The sequence below is a fragment of the Macrobrachium nipponense genome, chromosome 44 (genome assembly GCF_015104395.2).
Source record: "Macrobrachium nipponense isolate FS-2020 chromosome 44, ASM1510439v2, whole genome shotgun sequence".
Lineage (NCBI taxonomy): Eukaryota > Metazoa > Arthropoda > Malacostraca > Decapoda > Palaemonidae > Macrobrachium > Macrobrachium nipponense.
The window spans coordinates 52626126-52632003 of NC_087221.1; positions in this window are offsets into that span (position 1 = coordinate 52626126).

Here is a 5878-nt window from a genome sequence, read left to right on the forward strand (position 1 = left end):
TGTAGTCTGGAATCCCAACGTTTCAAACCGTATCTTCGGTTCATCTTCAAGGAAGGGTGAGCTTGAACTGATTGGTATGGGTTGTTGTTGTTGTTGTATTAAGCCAACACTTCTTGTTGGCGCGGGCCTTTCCCTTGTTCGGCCCGTAGGTGATCTGAAAAGATTCATTAGGTTCATGGTTAGTTTTATGAAATTGGAAATATTTTTAGTTGTAGAGACAGGAGTGAACAGGGGAAGGATGATGGTGTCAGTAAGAGAGGGCCATCATGTCATATTGTAGTAGAAGTTTGAAAAAAATGTAAGGCTTTCGAATATTAGAGAAGCTGTGCAGGTGTGGTTGTCCAACACTTTACTCCCTTGGGTCCCTGCGGGAGGATTTCAGTGGTAGGTAAAGTTTAAAAGAATGATAGTGGATGATGTGGATAGAGCCTTACAGTGAGGGGATGTGATGAGGGTGATTGATGTTACTTTTAGTTTATTTACCTTGGTGGAGGTAGGTCGTAGAGCATCTGGGCATGCTCTTCTAAGTTTTCAATGATTGTTTTTGTGACTGTGGCAGCTGCATGCTCAGCATCTTGTGCAAGTAATTCAATTTGTGCAACACCTCTTAGCTGTGCTGTTTCTCTGCATTCCAGCAGGTAGTGAAGGAGTGGTTGCTGTGTTTCTTCTTGACAGTGTTCACATGGTCTGACACTATTTTCTACGATTTCCCAGCAGGCTTTATATCCTAGCCTGAGTCTGTGGATGATCACAGCAAGTTTTCTTGGTGTGTGCCTGTCTATGGGAGGAGACACTACATCAGTCGATGTCTTATACCATCTGGCAGATGATGAGTTCTTTTCTACCCACTCACGATGGTCTTTTAGCAAGTTTTCTTTGGAGAGTGGTTTCATTGCATTCTTGATTTGTTGCAGTGCAGGTTGTATATGTATTTGCACTCTGTCAATGTGTTTTGTACTTTTGTCTAGTTCATCGGCCCTCTCGTTGCCTGGAATTCCTATGTGACTGGGTATCCAGTTTAAGGTTACAGGTCTTCCTCTTTCGCTGTGCTGGTGCATCAGTGTTTTAATTCCAGCCAGCAGTGCCTTGTTCTCTTTATTTTTCTGTTGTTGCAAGGCTTGCATTGAGGACTTTGAGTCGGTGTGGATGATTACAGGCCCTTCCTCATTCTCCAGTGAGTACAGCAGTGCCTGTCTTATTGCTGTTAATTCTGTCTGCATAGTGGAGGCGTGGTTGGAGGTCCTCCAGCAGGCTGTGAAGTTTCTTGAATATACTGCAGCTCCCGTAGTTTGATTCTCAGGATCTACAGTGCCATCGGTGTAGTATGTTTGTGCCCCTATGGTCTCAGTGTTTCTGATTACTTCATAGGCTGCCGCTCTTAGCTCTTCTCTTGTGCAGTCTTTTTTTGCTCTTGGCAGGCTTGTGTATTTATATATTGAAGTGTCCTTCTTCCAGGGTGGTAGTTGTTGTGTGCCCTGTGTTGTGTCTGGACCTAGCTGCAGCAGTGTCTCTGCCATGTCTAGACTTGATGTTGTCACTTTGGTCCTTACCATAGGAACTCGGACTTTGAATCTCTGGGTGTTTAGCAAGTTCCTCTCGGGCTCTTTTCCTCGAGATGGAGTCTCTTTCTGAGAGGAACATCTTGGCCATTGTGCTTGCATTTTGCTGTGCAATCCTATCCTCTAGTTTTGGCAAGTTAGTTTCAAGCCTGAGGTTGCACAGCCTTGTCCATGTGGGTGCTCCTAGCATGAGCCCCATTGCATTGTTTTGAATGACCTCCAGTGATTCTTTTTGAGCCTCTGTCAGCCTCATCAGAGTGGGGGCAGCATAGTCCACCAGTGTTCCGGTGCAGGCTAGGTAGTACTTCCTTTGTATGTGTTCATTTGCTCCCTCCTTCAGGGATGACATGTATCTCATGGCGGCCAGTCTTGCATTTGCTCTTTCTTTCAAGTACTTGATTTCCTCATTGAAAGTTAGCTGCTGATCTATGACAACTCCCAAGTACATGTAGCTGTCTACCCATTCTATGGGCTCAGCTCCTATTGTCAGTGGTTCCAGTGGTCTGTGGGCTTTATTGTCATGGCCTTTGTTTTATTTATATTTATTTTAAGACCTAGCTCATTTGATTTATTGTTGATGTCATTGAGTGCTCTTTGCATTCTGGGCACTCTAACAGCTCCTCTTGCTACTAGACACACATCATCGGCATAGATGAAGATTTCTACGCCTTCTTGAAGCTGTTGGGAGGCTATATTCTCCATTAGTATGTTGAATAGAAATGGACTCAGAATTCCTCCCTGAGGGGTGCCATTTTCCAAGTCGTGGAATGTAGACATCACTCCTTGGAATTTTACTCTGACCTGCCTTCCCAGTACGTAGTTTTTTGTCCAGGCTAGTAAGTGTCCTTGGACTCCCTTTCTTACTACTGATTGAAGTATTGCTGCTGGACTGGCTAGTTCAAAAGCCTTTTCAAAATCTAAGAGGACTACTATGGCCATCTTCTGATTTATGTAGCTGAGAACATCTGTTATGCACTCTGTAGTTCCGACTCCTTCCTGATATGTATATAGCTGCTTGTGCAGTGGACCAATCTTGTACTTCATTCTATTTAGTACAATTTTTTCTCCAGTTTTCTCAATGCATGACACCAATGCGATTGGTCTTGGGTTCTCTGGATCTTTAGGTTTGGGGATTGGCTGCGTGTCCTGCTGCCGCCAGGTTTGTGGTCTTGTGTGTTCAATGTGTGTTTTGTTTAGGATTCTCAGAAAGGCTGTTTCTCCTGCAGGACCCATTTTACTGATCATGGTGTATGTTATCCTGTCTGCTCCTGGCGCTGTGTCTCTGCCAACTTTAAATACTGCTTTCAGTTCCTCTATTGTGTAAGGGGTGTCTGTGTCATCTGGTCTGTGGCAGGCCGCATCGATCTCCCATCTAATCGGTGCTAGTTGATCCTGAATTCTTCTTGTTTCAAGGGAGAGGTTACCTGAGCTAGTCCTGTTGGCGAAGTATGTTGCCAGTCTTTCCGCTTCCTCTAATGGGTGAGGGTGAGTTGCTACAGGTGTTCTCTTCTTTCCAGCTACTCTGTTCAGCCACTTCCATAGCTCCGAGAGAGATGTGTACTGTGATAGTTTTGTACACCATTCCATCCACTTTTCAATTCTTATTTCTTGCAGCTGCTGTTGAACATCATTTTTGACTGCTTGTAGCAGTTCCCTGTTTTCTGTTGTAGTTTTTTGTTACCCTGTTCAGTAGGGTTTTCAGTCTTCTTACTTCTGGGCAGTAGTACCAGGAGTCTTTGTAGGTGTGGTCTCTTCCTACTCTCATGGGCATTGCCCTGTTTGCTGCATTGTGTATAGCCTCAACTAGATCTTTATCTAGCTGATCTATGTCTTCTGGAGGTGTGTATTGTGCTGCCCACTCTTCGAGGGCTAGACGAAATACAACCCAGCCTGCTAGGTCATGGTTCCATGTTGGAGGAGGGGCGGTATTGGAGGTAGTTGCTGCATCTCCAACTCTGTTACTGTGGCAAAGTGATCGCTTACTAGTGTTGTGTGCACTTTCCACCTTGTTAGGTGTTTGATTGCTGTTGTGGCAAATGTCAAATCTAATCTGCCTCCTCTTATGTATGTAGGTTGCCCTGAGTTGAGTAGTGAGACTCCCTCAAACTCATCTAGAGAGAATGCTATGTGCTCTCCAGGTTGGTTTGTGGTTGATGGGGATGATAGCAAGGGTGATGTGCTTTAAAGTCCCCACATATAATTGTTGGCGAATCTGCTGCATGTGCGAAGAGCTGTGAGTTTTAGTTCTCCTGGTTCTTCTCTATGTATTTTTCTATATATGTTGTATATGTCTATCCTCTGGTTTAGCAGTGTGATTCTCACTACTAGGGTTTCCACATTGTTGCCACAGGGGATTGGGTTGTGTGTTCTCACTGTTGGGATTGTATTCTTGACAAGAATTGCCAATCCTCTGTCCGTGCCTACGCATGGGGTTGTGTAGACATTATATCCAGTTATTCTGAATTTTGTCCCAGTTGTTAGCATGGTTTCTTGAAGTAGAATGATGTCCACATTTTCTGTTTTGCAGATTGCAATTAGTGTAGCTGCCTTCGTCCTTATTCCACCAGCATTCCAGTTGACGATTTTCAACATGATTGGTATGTTGAGGAGAACTGTCTTGGAGATCTAGGTGTGTAGGTTCTTCCAGTTTCACCTGGCATGCATTCAGTGACTGATGGTGATGATGAAGATGAGTTGGATGAAATGAGAGGGGTGGGGGTTATTGGGTTAGAGGATGTGGCAGGTGGAGGGGTTGGGGGAGGATGTGGAAGGTAGAGGTGAGGGGGTTTGAGGAGCGGGGTTTGCTGCAGCTTGGGTTGCTGCCTCCTGCATAGAGGTAGAGGGGGAGGGGACTTGGAAGCTCCTCTAATGAAGCTCTTTAGAAGTACTTCTATGCACTCTTGAACAGTTTCCCCATTGATGTCTCCCTTTATGATGCCGTTGGAGAAGTCTGTCAATCTGTCTCTGAGATCGACTGTTTTTATGAATATAGTTCTTGGCAACAGTTCAAGTGCTTGAGGACTCGTTTGCTGGGGGGTGGGCCTTCTCGTTGCAGACCTGGAGCTGTTTCTTTTCTTTTTTTGCTGGTTCCTGTTTCCTTCCTGGATTCCTCCAGCTCTTCCCTGGTGTAAAACCTTCTTCTGGGCTGGGGTTTTGGGGCTGCTCTTCCTCTGGATATGCTCCTTTCTTTTATTGCCTCTTTGGGTAGAGCGGCCTTTACTCTTACCAATCTTTCTGGGGCCCCCCAGGCCGTGGCAATGTGTGCCTTGCTGCAGTTGGGGCACTTCGGAATGGTAGTCTCCCCTGCTTTGCATTTTGCAATGCACTCTTCAGTAGGGTGTTTTTTGCTGCATATTGCACAGGTCTCCTGCTTTGCCTGACATTGGCTTTTGTGGTGTCCAAATTTTTGACATTTGTAACACCTGAGTGGTTCTGGGTAGTATGTTTTTACCCTATACCTTCCGAAGACTCCAAGGTCAACTCTCTCTGGAATGATCCCCACGAAGGTGACCAGGACAGCTTTGGTAAGGATGCCTTGCTTATTCCTCATCCTTACTGCAGTTGTTATGTTGCTTGCGCTGGTCAAGTGGCTTTCTGGCATTTCAAGTGGGTAGCCTACCACTACTGCCTTCTTGATTTTCTCTTTTTCCTTGAGCTCCTTGATGGTGAGGGCTGTGGTTGTCCTCAGGGTGCTTATCGTCCTTGAATCCCTGGACGAGGTCGTCCATTGACCCTGCCTGTTAGGTTTGGCCTGGAATTGTAGGTTCTTGAATTTGGTTTGGAAGGCTGCTATAGCCCTGAAGCCTTCAGTGGCTTTGCTGGCCATGGCCCTGAAGTGGGTGATCTTTTCTCTGACTTGGTTTCCTGTAGTGCAGTTTTTCTCCGGTGCGTTGTCCTTGAAGCTGGTCCTTTTTTCTTGCTTCCTGGTCCTTTTTGAGGTAACCATAGTCCATTCCTGGTCATCATCATCCTCCTTTGTTCTTTTCTTCCTCTGATCTTCAGCAGTTCCTATGGCTTCCATATTGGTGGTCTCTTCCAGTTCCTGTTGTTGTTGTAGTTCCATTTCAGACATCCTAAGGGGTGCTTCCAAGTCAAAAAGAGGGGAGTAAAGACAGCCAGTGCGCCTGGTTGGGTTGTCAAACCCTTTAAGCCCTAGGGCACCAGACAAAGGGAAAGTTCGAGTAGAAGAATTAAATTATAGAACCTGAATGGGGTCGTTTGACGGTATTTATTGTGTCCCGGGAGCTCTGTCTGGTAAGGGCTGAGTTTTCAATGGCTGTACAGGGGATTAAGTCCCTGAGTCAAGCCGTCTTCCAGAG